This window comes from Callithrix jacchus, chromosome 14, assembly GCF_049354715.1.
Source record: "Callithrix jacchus isolate 240 chromosome 14, calJac240_pri, whole genome shotgun sequence".
Taxonomy (NCBI): Eukaryota; Metazoa; Chordata; class Mammalia; order Primates; family Cebidae; genus Callithrix; species Callithrix jacchus.
Window position 1 is genome coordinate 7,724,108 of NC_133515.1, and position 16,650 is coordinate 7,740,757.

General features: G+C 41.1%; 1 pseudogene; it reads right to left on the reverse strand.

Annotated features, from left to right (window-relative positions):
• Nucleotides 1-13,936: 13,936 nt before the first annotated feature.
• Nucleotides 13,937-15,265, reverse strand: LOC100394043 (protein ABHD13-like; annotated as a pseudogene).
• Between the last annotated feature and the right edge of the window lie 1,385 nt (nucleotides 15,266-16,650).

Sequence of the window (16,650 nt, forward strand, 5' to 3'; positions counted from 1 at the left end):
CTACCCAGCACTCCCCACAGGGCACGCTTGTCTGGGTGCACTGTTGAACCGGCAACCTGAGACTTGAGAGGGCTGGACTTGAGACTGAACGAGACTTGGACAGTGGGCCAGCCCAGGGGATTGCAGGGACAGAGCGTTTGGGCTAGCCCAGTGGGATGAACAAAACTGCGATTTCAAACGATCCCCGTGCAGACGGTCCGAGACGCTCTGTGGGGGAGGGGCGTCCACCATTACTGAGGCAACCCGCTACAACAGAGAGACTCCGCCGCAGGGCGTGGGGGAGACCACAGCAGAACAGCAGAGCCTGCCCCAACAGGGCAAACCACACAACAGCAGGGCGGAGCCTCGGCAGGCAAACAGTGGCTAGTCTGCCTCCTAGCTGGGCAGGACACCTCAACCAACATCCAAAAATAAAGCCTGAACCCCCCACCACAGAGCATTTGAGAAAAAAAGGGTTTTTTTAAAGAGCTCTTTTGCAGCAGAATCAAACATAGCAGCCTAACAGCCCTGAATGAACAACAGAGCTCACAGCTCAGCACTTGAGCTCCTATAAAGTACAGACTGTCTCCTCAAGCAGCTCCCTGACACCTCTATATCCAAAAGACTGACATTTGGCAGGCATCATCCTGGGACAAAGATAGCAGAAAAAGAAACTGGTAGCATCCCTCACTGTGCCGCAACTACTAGAGGTGCACCCCAGACAAGCAGGGCCTGGAGTGGACCTCAGCAGTCGTACAGTGAAGGGGCTAGACTGGTAGAAAAAAAACCAAGTAACAGAAATACTTCATCACCAACAATCTGGGTGTCCACTCAGAGACCCAATCGAAAAGTCAGCAACTACACAGATGACAGGTGTATAAATCCACAAAGATGGGAAGAAACCAGCGCAAAAAGGAGGAAAACACCCGAAATGAGAACACCTCACCGCCTAGAAAGGACCAAAACTCCTCACCAGCAAGGGAACAAAGCTGGACGGAGAATGACTGTGATGAAATGACGGAATTAGACTTCAGAAGGTGGATAATGAGAAGCTTTTGTGAGCTAAAAGAACATGTATTAAATCAATGCAAAGAAATTAAGGAACTTGAAAAAAGACATGAGGAAATGATAACAAGAATGGATAACGTAGAGAGAAATATGAATGAATTAAAGGAGCTGAAAAACACAATACAAGAACTTCGCGAAGCATGCACAAGTTTCAATAGCCAAATTGACCAAGCAGAAGAAAGAATATCGGAAGTCGAAGACCAACTCAATGAAATAAAACGAGAAACCAAGATCAGAGAAAAAAGCGCAAAAAGGAATGAACAAAGTCTCCAAAAAATGTGGGACTATGTGAAAAGACCTAACCTACGTTTGATAGGTGTACCAGAAGGGGACAAAGAAAATGAATCCAAGCTGGAAAATACTCTTCAGGACATTATCCAGGAAAATTTCCCCCACCTAGCAAGACAGGCCAACACTCAAATGCAGGAAATACAGAGAACACCACAAAGATATTCCGCAAGAAGAGCAACCCCAAGGCACATAATCGTCAGATTCAACAAGGTTGAAATAAAGGAGAAAATACTAAGGGCAGCCAGAGAGAAAGGTCGGGTCACCCACAAAGGGAAGCCCATCAGACTCACAGCAGATCTCTCGGCAGAAACACTACAAGCCAGAAGAGAGTGAAGGCCAATATTCAACATTCTTAAAGAAAAGAACTTTCAACCCAGAATTTCATATCCAGCCAAACTGAGCTTCAGAAGTGAAGGAAAAATAAAATCCTTCGTGAACAAGCAAGTACTCAGAGATTTTGTCACCACCAGGCCTGCTTTACAAGAGCTCCTGAAAGAGGCACTACACATAGAAAGGAACAACCAGTACCAGCCATTCCAAAATCACACTAAATGCTAAAGAGCATCAACATAATGAAGAATCTACAACAACTAACAGGCAAAACAGCCACTTAGCATCAAAATGGCAGTATCAAATTCACACATAACAATATTAACCCTAAATGGAAATGGACTAAATGCACCAATCAAAAGACACAGACTGGCAAATTGGATAAAAATCCAAAACCCATCAGTGTGCTGTATCCAGGAAACCCATCTCACATGCAAGGATACACAAAGGCTCAAAATAAAGGGATGAAGGAAGATTTACCAAGCTAATGGAGAGCAAAAAAAAGCAGGAGTTGCAATTCTCATCTCTGATAAAATAGACTTTAAAGCAACAAAGATCAAAAGGACAAAGAAGGCTATTACATAATGATAAAAGGATCAATACAACAAGAAGAGCTAACGATCCTGAACATATATGGACCCAATGCAGGAGCACCCATATACATAAGGCAAGTTCTTAATGACTTACAAAGAGACTTAGACTCCCACACAATAATTGTGGGAGACTTTAACACTCCACTGTCAATATCAGACAGATCAACCAGACAGAAAATCAACAAGGATATCCAGGGCTTGAACTCAGACCTGGAGCAAGCAAACCTGATAGACATTTACAGAACTCTCCACCCCAAATCCACAGAATACACATTCTTCTCAGCACCACATCACACCTACTCTAAAATTGACCACATAATTGGAAGTAAAGCACTGCTCAACAAATGCAAAACAACTGAAATCATAACAAACAGCCTCTCAGACCATAGTGCAATCAAGTTAGAACTCAGAATACAGAAACCGACCCAGAACCACACAGCTTCATGGAAACTGAACAACTGGCTCTTGAATGTTGACTGGATAAACAATGAAATGAAGACAGAAATAAAGAAGTTCTTAGAAACCAATGAGAACGAAGACACAACGTGCCAGAACCTCTGGGACACATTTAAAGCAGTCTCTAGAGGAAAGTATATAGCAATAAGTGCCCATATGAGAAGAATGGAGAGATCCAAAATTGACACCCTATCATCACAATTGAAAGAGCTAGAGGAGCAAGATCAAAAAAACTCAAAACCCAGCAGAAGACAAGAAATAACTAAGATCAGAGCTGAACTGAAGGAGATTGAGACACGAAAAACCCTTCAAAAAATCAATAAATCCAAGAGCTGGTTTTTTGAAAAGATCAACAAAATAGACAGACCACTAGCCAGATTGATTAAAAAGAAAAGAGAGAACAACCAAATAGATGCAATAAAAAATGATAAAGGGGAAATCACCACAGATTCCACAGAAATTCAAACCATCATCAGAGAATATTACAAACAACTCTATGCACATAAACTAGTAAACCTGGAAGAAATGGATAAATTCCTGGACTCCTGTGTCCTCCCAAGCCTAAACCAGGAGGAAGCTGAAACTATGAATAGACCAATAACAAGGTCAGAAGTCGAGGCAGCAATTAAGAGCCTACCACACAAAAAAAGCCCAGGTCCAGACGGGTTCACAGCCGAATTCTACCAGACACACAAAGAGGAGCTGGTACCATTCCTTCTAAAACTATTTCAAACAATCCAAAAGAGCAAAGCCTTCCCAAATCATTTTACAAGACCAACATCATTCTGATACCAAAATCCGGCAGAGACCCAACGAGAAAAAAAAACTTCAGGCCATTATCCATGATGAACATAGATGCAAAAATCTTCAATAAAATATTGGAAAGCTGATTGCAACAGCAAATCAAAAAACTTATCCACCATGATCAAGTAGGATTCATCCCAGGTATGCAAGGCTGGTTCAACATAATGCAAGTCTATCAACATAATCCACCACATAAACAGAACCAAAAACAAAAACCACATGATTATCTCAATTGACGCAGAGAAGGCATTCGACAAAATTCAACAGCCCTTTATGCTAAAAACCCTCAATAAACTCGTAATTGAAGGAACATATCTCAAAGAAATAAAAGCTATTTATGACAAACCAACAGCCAATATCATACTTAATGGGCAAAAACTGGAAGCATTCCCTTTGAAATCTGGCACTAGACAAGGATGCCCTCTTTCACCACTCCTATTCAATATATGCTGGAAGTTCTAGCCAGAGCAATCAGAAAAAAAAATAAATAAAGGGTATTCAAATAGGAAAGGTGGAAGCCAAATTGTCTTTATTTGCAGACGATATGATAGTATACCTAGAAGACCCCATCGCCTCAGCCCAAAAACTCCTGGAACTGATAAGCAACTTCAGCAAAGTCTCAGGATACAAAATCAATGTGCAAAAATAACAAGCATTCCTCTACACTAATAATAGACTTAAAGAAAGCCAAATCAAGAACCAATTGCCATTCACAATTGCTACAAAAAGAATAAAATAACTAGGAATACAACTCACAAGAAACATAAGGGACCTCTTCAAGGAAAACTATAAACCACTGCTCTACGAAATAAGAGAGGACACAAACAGATGGAGAAACATTCCACGTTCATAGTTAGAAAGAATCAATATCGTGAAAATGGCTATACTACCCAAAGTAATTTACAGAATCAACGCTATCCCCATCAAGCTACCATTGACTTCCTTCACAGAACTGGAAAAAACCACCATGAACTTCATATGGAACCAAAAGAGCATCCGCATAGCCAAGTCAATTTTAAGCAAAAAGAACACAGCGGGGGGCATGACACTACCGGATTTCAAACTATACTACAAGGCTACGGTAATCAAAACAGCATGGTAGTGGTACCAAAACAGAGATATAGACCAATGGAACAAAACAGAGGCATCGGAGGCAACACAACATATCTACAACCATACAATCTTTGATAAACATGACAAAAACAAGCAATGGGGAAAGAATTCCCTGTTTAATAAATGGTGTTGGGAAAACTCGCTAGCCATGTGCAGAAAGCAGAAACTGGACCCCTTCCTGACACCTTACACTAAAATTAACTCCAGATGGATTAAAGACTTAAACATAAGACCTGGCACCATAAAAACCCTAGAAGAAAATCTAGGCAAAACCACCCAGGACATAGGAGTAGGCAAGGACTTCATGAACAAAACACCAAAAGCATTGGCAACAAAAGCCAAAATAGACAAATGGGACCTAATGAAACTCCACAGCTTCTGCACGGCAACAGAAACAGTCACTAGAGTGGATCGGCAACCAACAGAATGGGAAAAAATTTTGCAGTTTACCCATCTGACAAAGGGCTGATATCCAGAATTTACAAAGAACTCAAACAGATTTACAGAAAAAAAAACAAACAAGCCCATTCAAAAATGGGCAAAGGATTTGAACACACACTTTACAAAAGAAGACATGTATGAGGCCAACAATCATATAAAAAAATGCTCATCGTCACTGGTCATTAGAGAGATGCAAATCAAAACCACATTGAGATACTGTCTCACGCCAGTTAGAATGGTGATCATTAAAAAATCTGGAGACAACAGATGCTGGAGAGAATGTGGAGGAAAAGAAACACTTTTACACTGTTGGTGGGAGTGTAAATTAGTCCAACTATTGTGGAAGACAGTGTGGCGATTCCTCAAGGCCTTAGAAATAGAAATTCCATTTGACCCAGCAATCCCATTACTGGGTATATATCCAAAGGACTATAAATCGTTCTACTATAAGGACACATGTACACGAATGTTCATTGCAGCACTGTTTACAATAGCAAAGACCTGGATCCAACCCAAATGCCCATTGATGATAGACTGGATTGGGAAAATGTGGCACATAATACACCATGGAATATTATGCAGCAATTAGAAATGATGAGTTCGTGTCGTTTGTAGGGACATGGATGAATCTGGAGAACATCATTCTCAGCAAACTGACACAAGAACAGAAAATGAAATACCGCATATTCTCACTCATAGGCGGGTGATGAAAAATGAGAACACATGGACACAGGGAGGGGAGTACTAAACACTGGGGTCTATTGGGGGGAAAAGGGGGGGCCAGCGGGGGGGGAGCTGGGGAGGGATAGTCTGGGGAGAAATGCCAAATGGGGGTGAAGGGGAGAAAGAAAGCAAAACACACTGCCATGTGTGTACCTATGCAACTGCCTTGCATGTTCTGCACATGTACCCCAAAACCTAAAATGCAATAAAAAATTAAAAAAGAAAAAGAAAAAAACAACCCCATAAAAAAGTGGGCAAAGGATATGAACAGACACTTCTCAAAAGAAGATATTTTATGCACCCAACAAACATATGAAAAAAAAATCTCATCATTACTGGTAATTAGAGAAATGCAAATGAAAACCACAATGAGATTCCATCTCATGTCAGTTAGAATGGTGATCATTAAAACGTCAGGAAACAAAAGATGCTGGAGAGAATATGAAGAAATAGGAATGATTTTATACTGTTGATGGGAGTGTAGATTAGTTCAACCATTGTGGAAGACAGTGTGGCAATTCCTCAAGGATCTAGAACCAGAAATACCATTTGACCCAGCAATCCCATTAGTGGATATATACCCCAAGGATTATAAGTCATTCTACTATAAAGATACATGCATACATATGTTTATTGAAGCACTATTCACAATAGCAAAGACTTGGAACCAATCCAAATACCCATCAATGATAGACTGGATAAAGAATGTGGCACATATACACTATAGAATACTATGCAGTCATAAGAAAGGATGAGTTCATGCCCTTTGCAGGGACATGAATGAAGCAGGAAACCATCATTCTCAGCAAACTAACACAGGAACAGAAAATCAAACACTGCATGTCCTCACTCATAAATGAGAGTTGAACAATGAGAACATATGGACACAGGGAGGGGCCTAGAGCCTGTCAGGGTGGGGGCCTACGGAAGGGATAGCATTAGGAGAAATACCTAATGTAAATGACAGATTGATGGGTGCAGCAAACCAACATGGCACTTGTATACCTATGTAACAAATCTACACGTTCTATACTTGTATTCCAGAGCTGAAAGTATGTAAAAAAAAAAAAGAGAGAAAGAAAGATCTTGGCACCTTTGGGAAATACTGATTGACCATAGATGCATAGTTTTATTTCTGAACTTTCAGTTCTATAGTATTGGTCTAAATGTATCTGTAGAGGCTAAAGCAACTCCATCTTGGATGCTAATCTGCCATGTTAACCACTGATCGACCCCAGTTCCAGGAATACCTCTAAAATTTATACTTTATCTACTGCTCCTGTAAAAGCATGTACCTACCATAAATCTTGCCATTAGGGCAAAACAACCTTGCCCATAAATTCTGTGCTTCAGGATATGACGATGGCACTCTTGCCTTTCTCTATAATTGTCTTATACATTCCTTCTGTATGGTATATTATCCCTGGGGAGTGATGGTGCTGGCATCCACCATCTTGTCTCAGCACTACCTGACATACAGACATACTTCTGTTCATAAATCCTTCATAAATGTTGATTTCTGAAAAAAAAGAAAAAATACCCAAAGTCTTCTTGTTTACATATCTCCTTCCACATCTAAGTATTTTTTTTATTGCATTTTAGGTTTTGGGGTACATGTGCAGAGCATGCAATACAGTTGCATAGGTACACACATAATAGTGTGTTTTGTTTGCTTCCTCCCCTTCACCCCCATTTGGCATTTCTCCCCAGGCTATCCCTCCCCACCTCCCCCTCCCACTGGCCCTCCCCTTTCCCCCCAATAGACCCCAGTGTTTAGTACTCCCCTCTCTGTGTCCATGTGTTCTAATTTTTTATCACCCACCTATGAGTGAGAATATGCGGTGTTTCATTTTCTGTTCTTGTGTCAGTTTGCTGAGAATGATGTTCTCCAGATTCATCCATGTAACTACAAATGACACAAACTCATCATTTCTGATTGCTGCATAATATTCCATGGTGTATATGTGCCACATTTTCCCAATCCAGTCTATCATCAATGGACATTTGGGTTGATTCCAGGTCTTTGCTATTGTAAACAGTGCTGCAATGAACATTCGTGTGCATGTGTCCTTATAGTGGAACGATTTATAGTCCTTTGGATATATACCCAGTAATGGGATTGCTGGGTCAAATGGAATTGCTATTTCTAAGGCCTTGAGGAATCGCCACACTGTCTTCCACAATGGTTGGACTAATTTACACTCCCACCAACAGTGTAAAAGTGTTCCTTTTTCTCCACATCCTCTCCAGCATCTGTTGTCTCCAGATTTTTTAATGATCGCCATTCTAACTGGCGTGAGATGGTATCTCAATGTGGTTTTGATTTGCATCTCTCTGATGACCAGTGACGATGAGCATTTTTTCCTATGATTGTTGGCCTCATATATGTCTTCTTTCGTAAAGTGTCTGTTCATATCCTTTGCCCACTTTTGAATGGGCTTGTTTGTTTTTTTTTTCCTGTAAATCTGTTTGAGTTCTTTGTAAATTCTGGATATCAGCCCTTTGTCAGATGGGTAAACTGCAAAAATTTTTTCCCATTCTGTTGGTTGCCGATCCACTCTAGTGACTGTTTCTTTTGCCGTGCAGAAGCTGTGGAGTTTCATTAGGTCCCATTTGTCTATTTTGGCTTTTGTTGCCAATGCTTTTGGTGTTTTGTTTATGAAGTCCTTGCCTACTCCTATGTTCTGGATGATTTTGCCTAGATTTTCTTCTAGGGTTTTTATGGTGCCAGGTCTTATGTTTAAGTCTTTAATCGATCTGGAGTTAATTTTTGTGTAAGGTGTCAGGAAGGGGTCCAGTTTCTGCTTTCTGCACATGGCTAGCGAGTTTTCCCAGCACCATTTGTTGGACAGGGAATCCTTTCCCTATTGCTTGTTTTTGTTGGGTTTATCAAAGATTGTATGGTTGTAGATATGTTGTGTTGCCTCTGATGCCTCTGTTTTGTTCCATTGGTCTATATCTCTGTTTTGGTACCAGTACCATGCTGTTTTGATTACTGTAGCCTTGTAGTATAGTTTGAAATCCAGTAGTGTGATGCTCCCCGCTGTGCTCTTTTTGCTTAGAATTGACTTGGCTATGTGGGCTCTCTTTTGGTTCCATGTGAAGTTCATGGTGGTTTTCTACAGTTCTGTGAAGAAAGTCAATGGTAGCTTGATGGGCATAGCATTGATTCTGTAAATTACTTTGGGCAGTATAGCCATTTTTATGATATTAATTCTTTCTAACCATGAACATGGAATGTTTTGCCATCTGTTTGTGTCTTCTCTGAGTTCGTTGAGCAGTGGTTTGTAGTTTTCCTTGAAGAGGTCCCTTGCGTTCCTTGTGAGTTGTATTCCAAGGTATTTTATTCTTTTTGTAGCAATTGTGAATGGCAGTTCATTCTTAATTTGGCTCTCTTTGAGACTGTTATTGGTGTAGAGGAATGCTTGTTAGTTTTGCACATTGATTTTATATCCTGAGACTTTGCTGAAGTTGCTTATGAGTTTCAGGAGTTTTTGGGCTGAGGCGATGGGATCTTCTAGGTATACTATCATGTCATCTGCAAATAGAGACAATTTGGCTTCCACCTTTCCTATTTGAATACCCTTTATTTCTTTTTCTTTCCTGATTCTTGTGGCTAAAACTTTCAGTACTATATTGAATAGGAGTGGTGACAGAGGGCATCCTTGTCTAGTGCTGGATTTCAAAGGGAATGCTTCCAGTTTTTGCCCATTAAGTATGATATTGGCTGTTGGTTTGTCATAAATAGCTTATATTACTTTGAGATACGTTCCATCGATACCGAGTTTATTGAGGGTTTTTAGCATAAAGGGCTGTTGAATTTTGTCAAATGCCTTCTCTGCATCAATTGAGATAATTATGTGGTTTTTGTTTTTGGTTCTGTTTATGTGGTGAATTACGTTTAGAGACTTGCATATGTTGAACCAGCCTTGCATCCCGGGATGAATCCTACTTGATCATGATGAATAAGTTTTTTGATTTGCTGTTGCAATCGGCTTTCCAATATTTTATTGAAGATTTTTGCATCTATGTTCATCATGGATATTGGCCTGAAGTTTTCTTTTCTTTTTGGGTCTCCCGAGGGTTGGTATCAGGATGATATTGGTCTCATAGAATGATTTGGGAAGGATTCCTTCTTTTTGGATTATTTGGAATAGTTTCAGAAGAAATGGTACCAGCTCCTCTTTGTGTGTCTGGTAGAATTCGGCTGTGAACCCGTTCTGGACCTGGGCTTTTTTTGTGTGGTAGGCTCTTAATTGCTGCCTCGACTTCTGACCTTGTTATTGGTCTATTCATAGTTTCAGCTTCCTCCTGGTTTAGGCTTGGGAGGACACAGGAGTCCAGGAATTTATCCATTTCTTCCAGGTTTACTAGTTTATGTGCATAGAGTTGTTTGTAATATTCTCTGATGATGGTTTGAATTTCTGTGGAATCTGTGGTGATTTCCCCTTTATCATTTTTTATTGCATCTATTTGGTTGTTCTCTCTTTTCTTTTTAATCAATCTGGCTAGTGGTCTGTCTATTTTGTTGATCTTTTCAAAAAACCAGCTCTTGGATTTATTGATTTTTTGAAGGGTTTTTCGTGTCTCAATCTCCTTCAGTTCAGCTCTGATCTTAGTTATTTCTTGTCTTCTGCTGCGTTTTGAGTTTTTTTGATCTTGCTCCTCTAGCTCTTTCAATTGTGATGATAGGGTGTCAATTTTGGATCTCTCCATTCTTCTCATATGGGCACTTATTGCTATATACTCTCCTCTAGAGACTGCTTTAAATGTGTCCCAGAGGTTCTGGCATGTTGTGTCTTCATTCTCATTGGTTTCTAAGAACTTCTTTATTTCTGCCATCATTTCATTGTTTATCCAGTCAACATTCAAGAGCCAGTTGTTCAGTTTCCATGAAGCTGTGCGGTTCTGAGTTGGTTTCTGAATTTTGAGTTCTAACTTGATCGCAGTATGGTCTGAGAGGCTGTTTGTTATGATTTCAGTTGTTTTGCATTTGCTGAGGAGTGCTTTACTTCCAATTATGTGGTCAATTTTAGAGTAGGTGTGATGTGGTGCTGAGAAGAATGTGTATTCTGTGGATTTGGGGTGGAGAGTTCTGTAAATGTCTATCAGGTTTGCTTGCTCCAGGTCTGATTTCAAGCCCTGAATATCTTTGTTGGTTTTCTGTCTGGTTGATCTGTCTAATATTGACAGTGGAGTGTTAAAGTCTCCTACTACTATTGTGTGGGAGTCTAAGTCTCTTTGTAAGTCATTAAGAACTTGCCTTATGTATCTGGGTGCTCCTGTATTGGGTCCATATATGTTTAGGATCGTTAGCTCTTCTTGTTGTATCAATCCTTTTACCGTTATGTAATGGCCTTCTTTGTCTCTTTTGATCTTTGTTGCTTTAAAGTCTATTTTATCAGCGATGAGAATTGCAACTCCTGCTTTCTTTTGCTCTCCATTTGCTTGGTAAATCTTCCTCCATCCCTTAATTTTGAGCCTTTGTGTATCCTTGCATGTGAGATGGGTTTCCTGGGTACAGCACACTGATGGGTTTTGGATTTTTATCCAATTTGCCAGTCTGTGTCTTTTGATTGGTGCATTTAGTCCATTTACATTTAGGGTTAATATTGTTATGTGTGACTTTGATACTGCCATTTTGATGCTAGCTGGCTGTTTTTCCGGTTAGTTGATGTAGATTCTTCATTATGTTGATGCTCTTTAGCATTTAGTGTGATTTTGGAATGGCTGGTACTGGTTGTTCCTTTCTATGTGTAGTGCCTCTTTCAGGAGCTCTTGTAAAGCAGGCCTGGTGGTGACAAAATCTCTGAGTACTTGCTTGTTCACGAAGGATTTTATTTTTCCTTCATTTCTGAAGCTCAGGTTGGCTGGATATGAAATTCTGGGTTGGAAGTTCTTTTCTTTAAGGATGTTGAATATTGGCCCCCACTCTCTTCTGGCTTGTAGAGTTTCTGCCGAGAGATATGCTGTGAGTCTGATGGGCTTCCCTTTGTGGGTGACCTGACCTTTCTCTCTGGCTACCCTTAGTATTTTCTCCTTTATTTCAACCTTGTTGAATCTGACGATTATGTGCCTTGGGGTTGCTCTTCTTGTGGAATATCTTTGTGGTGTTTTCTGTATTTCCTGCAATTGAGTGTTGGCCTGTCTTGCTAGGTGGGGGAACTTTTCCTGGATAATGTCCTGAAGAGTATTTTCCAGCTTGGATTCATTCTCTTCGTCATATTCTGGTACGCCTATCAAACATAGGTTAGGTCTCTTCACATAGTCCCACATTTCTTGGAGACTTTGTTCATTCCTTTTTGCACTTTTTCTCTGATCTTGGTTTCTCATTTTATTTCATTGAGTTGATCTTCAACTTCTGATATTCTTTCTTCTGCTTGGTCAATTCGGCTATTGAAACTTGTGCATGCTTCGCGAAGTTCTCGTATTGCGTTTTTCAGCTCCTTTAATTCATTCATATTTCTCTCTAAGGTATCCATTCTTGTTATCATTTCCTCAAATCTTTTTTCAAGGTTCTTTGTTTCTTTGCATTGATTTAAAACATGTTCTTTTAGCTCACAAAAGTTTCTCATTATCCACCTTCTGAGGTCTAATTCCGTCATTTCCTCACAGTCATTCTCCATCCAGCTTTTTTCCCTTGCTGGTGAGTAGTTTTGGTCCTTTCTAGGCGGTGAGGTGTTCTCATTTCGGGTGTTTTCCTCCTTTTTGCGCTGGTTTCTTCCCATCTTTGTGGATTTATACACCTGTCATCTGTGTAGTTGCTGACTTTTCGATTGGATCTCTGAGTGGACACCCAGATTGTTGATGATGAAGTATTTCTGTTACTTGGTTTTCCGTCTAGCAGTTTAGCCCTTCACTCTATGACTGCTGAGGTCCACTCCAGGCCCTGCTTGTCTGGGGTGCACCTATAGCAGCTGCGGAACAGCGAGGAATGCTACCAGTTCTTTTTCTGCTATCTTTGTCCAGAATGATGCCTGCCAAATGTCAGTCTTTTGGATATAGAGGGGTCAGGGAGCTGCTTGAGGAGACAGTCTGTACTTTATAGAAGCTCAAGTGCTGAGCTGTGAGCTCTGTTGTTCATACAGGGCTGTTAGGCTGCTATATTTAATTCTGCTGCAACATAACTCATAAAAAAAAACCCTTTTTTTCTCAGATGCTCTGTCTGCGGGGTGGGGGTTGGGGCTTTTTTTGTGAGTGTCCATTGTGCTGTCCTGCCCAGCTAGGAGGCAGTCTAGTCACTATTTGCCTGCTGAGGCTCCGCCCTGCTGATGTGAGGTTCGTCCTGTTGCTGCAGGCTCTGTCCTCTGCTGCGATCTCCACCCTGTTGCCACGGGCTACGCCCTGCAGCAGAGTCTCTCTGTTGTACCAGGTTGCCTCAGCAATGGCAGGCTGTGTCAGCAATGGGCGTGTACCTCAGTAGGGGCTGATTGCCTCGGTAATGGCGGATGCCCCTCCCCACGGAGCTGCACTTTAAGAAAACCTCCTCACCGGGAGCGTTTGGAATCGCCGTTTTGTTTTCGCACTGTGCTACCCCAAACGCTGTGTCCCTGGGATTTCATGGGCTGGCTCACTGTCTAAGTCCCATTTAGTCTCAAGTTCAGCCCTCTCATGTCTCAGTTTGCTGGTTCAACAGGGCACCCATAACAGTGCGCACCGACTGCCGGCTACACCAGCCAAGAACTCCGCCTGGCGCCCCGCATCTCTTTTATACCTGGGAATTTCCCCGTTCTGTGGGCAACTAATATCCGTCTGGAAATGCGTCCCCGACTCACCCTCTCCACGCATCCAGTGAGAGCTTCAATCCTGGGTTGTTCTCACAGTGCCATTTTGAGTCCTCCCACATCTAAGTATTAATCTGTGTAAGATTACACCACTTTAGCAACAATAAACTTTTGAACAATATCTTATATTGACATATTAAACTAAAGATATGAACACATAACCACATTGAAAGTTTTGATAAAAATGTATGAAATAATCCCAAGAACTATTTGGATCATCATAAAGGAGCACTGAAGTCCTTTCAAAGTTTAATGTCACTCTTCAGACAGATACAGACATAACACTTCTAAAAGGAACATTCTTAACCATTCTGCACAAATTAAAATACAATGCAATAATCAAAAAGGGAAACGTCATATAATTGTTACATTAGATGAAGCTTTTGCAATTTCTTCAGGAGAATGGCTCTTTACAACTTCTTTGATGAATTGTTCAAGTGCAGTGAAATAGCCTTGGCACTGCCATGTATCATTGTGAGTCCCATCTGGAAAAAATGGCTAATCTTAGTCTGAGATGGGGAGAGTTCATAAAGTTGTTTCATCATGGCTGGTGGAATTAATTGATCTGAGAGTCCAGAGATGAAAAGAGAAGGCATTCTGCACTGAGAGATTTTTCTGTAGGACAAACAAATTTATTTTTGTAGCAACATAAAGGAAGGTAACGCATTGGAAAGAGTGAAAATAAAGTGCTGGCCATATGTGGTATGCTTAAAAATGTGTTCTCCACCATAATGGCTGAAATCCTGTGGGAATTTTCAGAAGCCAAATGAATAGCTACTGCTTCACTCAAGGAATGGCCAAAAAGAAAAATGTTTGTTTTGCTGGGCGCGGTGGCTCACGCCTATAATCCCAGCACTTTGGGAGGCCGAGGCGGGTGGATCATGAGGTCAAAAGATCAAGACCATCCTGGTCAACATAGTGAAACCCCGTCTCTACTAAAAATACAAAAAATTAGCGGGGCACGGTGGCACATGCCTGTAATCCCAGGTACTCAGGAGGCTGAGGCAGGAGAATTGCCTGAACCCAGGAGGCGGAGGTTGCGGTGAGCAGAGATCCTGCCATTGCACTCCAGCCTGGGTAACAAAAGCGAAACTGTCTCAAAAAACAAAAAAAAAGAAAAAAAATTTTTGTTTTATCAAGGTCAGGTCTAGTCATCACATAGTCTAACACAGCTTCAGAATCTAATTAGAGTCCTTCTTCACTTGCTTCTCCTTCACTTTTTCCATATCCTTGATAATCAACCAGCAAAAGGTTAACTTTGAGGTTAACCAACATAAGCAGTGCATTTGGCAACCTGTGACCTATGTTGCCTGCATTCCCATGAAAATAAATTATAGTTGGGGAATAGGGTGAATTGTCTCCAGTGTATCGTATCAAAATAAGATTTAGATGTATTCCATCTTTGGTTCTGATGAAAATGTTTTCATGTGGAATGCCAGTGGGCATGGGAACATAAAGTCGTGAAGAGGATGGCTGTTCTGGAAAATAAAGCAATACCTCCTGGGATTTATATAGAATACCCATTATTGATATGAATATTAACGAAAGTAAGATAATGCCTCCATACAAATGAAAAGTTACTATCAAAGGTAAAAGAGAAATACGGCAGAGAGCCCAAGACCATGAAGCGAAGGCTATTAGCCATCTTTCGGTAAAGTTCCGCAGCATCCAGGACTTTTGCATTATAGTTTTCTGTATGTATCTCAGACTCGCGGACAGACTGCGCGGCCGTGGGCACGAAACCAGGCGCCTCGCAGCAGTAGCCCCGCGTCGCTTCCGTCGTTCCTTATCGTCCTCCTCCAGCCCAGGGGCCGCTGCCGTCACCACGGTCTAGCCCGGAGCTCCTGCGGCGCATAGTTCAGCGGCCCCATTTCCCGATTCTGCAGTTTTAAAGAGAATGTAGAGTCTATTTACTGATTTTAAAGGATATCTAAGAAATTAATTAACAAGAGTTAATTAATAAAAATGAACTTGCCAATCACTACCTGTAGTATGATGTTATTTTTTTCTTAAAAATCCCAAAACAGGCCAGGTGCAGTGGCTCACGCCTGTAATCCCAGCAGTTTGGGAGGCTGAAATGGGTGGATCTCCGGAGGTCAGGAATTCAAGACCATCTTGACCAACATGGCAAAACCACAACAGTTCAAGACCAGCCTGACCAACATGGTGAAACTACAGGTGCGTGCCACAATGCCCGGCTATTTTTTTTTTTTTTTTTGTATTTTTAGTAGAGATGTCTCAAAAAGAAAAATCCAAAACATATTTCTACCTTTAAATGCCTAGGCATGTATATGCACATAAAAGGCAAAGAAGATTACAAACCAGCTGCCAATGTTTGCTAGCTCTGAGGATGGTAACAAGCACCTCATGGACCAGAAGTGTAATTCCAGTTGAAGAAACAGGTGGAATTTTAGAACAACCACATGGGAGAAAAATAATCCTCCTATGTTTGCACAGCACAGAGCTGAGTGGCTTTATCTAGAGCTCCTTAATGAAAGAGAGAAACACACACTGGTATCAAAAAAGAGATCAAGGATGATTAAAGAGTAGAAACTAAAACATATTAAAAGAATGCAGTAATTCCAGGGATTGAGAAAACCAGCATACATATTATAGAGATGCAACAGATCCTCAGTGACCTGGGAATTAAGGTGTCACAAAACAGCTGCTCAAGGAAGTCTTACCAGAGATTCTCAAAGTATGGCCCTGCACCAGTGGGGTTATTGCCAGGAAACTTAGAAATGTTAGAATGCAAATTCGCAGACTCCGACTCAGACCTATTTAATCAGAAACTTGGGTGTGGGGCTCAGCAAGGCTTTTAACAAGCCTTGTAGAAATTTGATGTTCACTTAAGTTTGACAAATGCAAATTTGGACAGGTGCTTCTAAAGTTAAAAACATGCGACTCACCTGGGAGAATGTTAAATAATGCGTCTGATTCAGCAGGAAAGCTGGGGAGCTTCAGGTTCTGGATTGCTCCCAGGCTCCCAGGTGAGGCTGTTGCTGCTGCTTCCCAGCTGCACGTTGAGTCATTTTTGAAGGAAGATGGAGTGAGCATTTAATGACTGG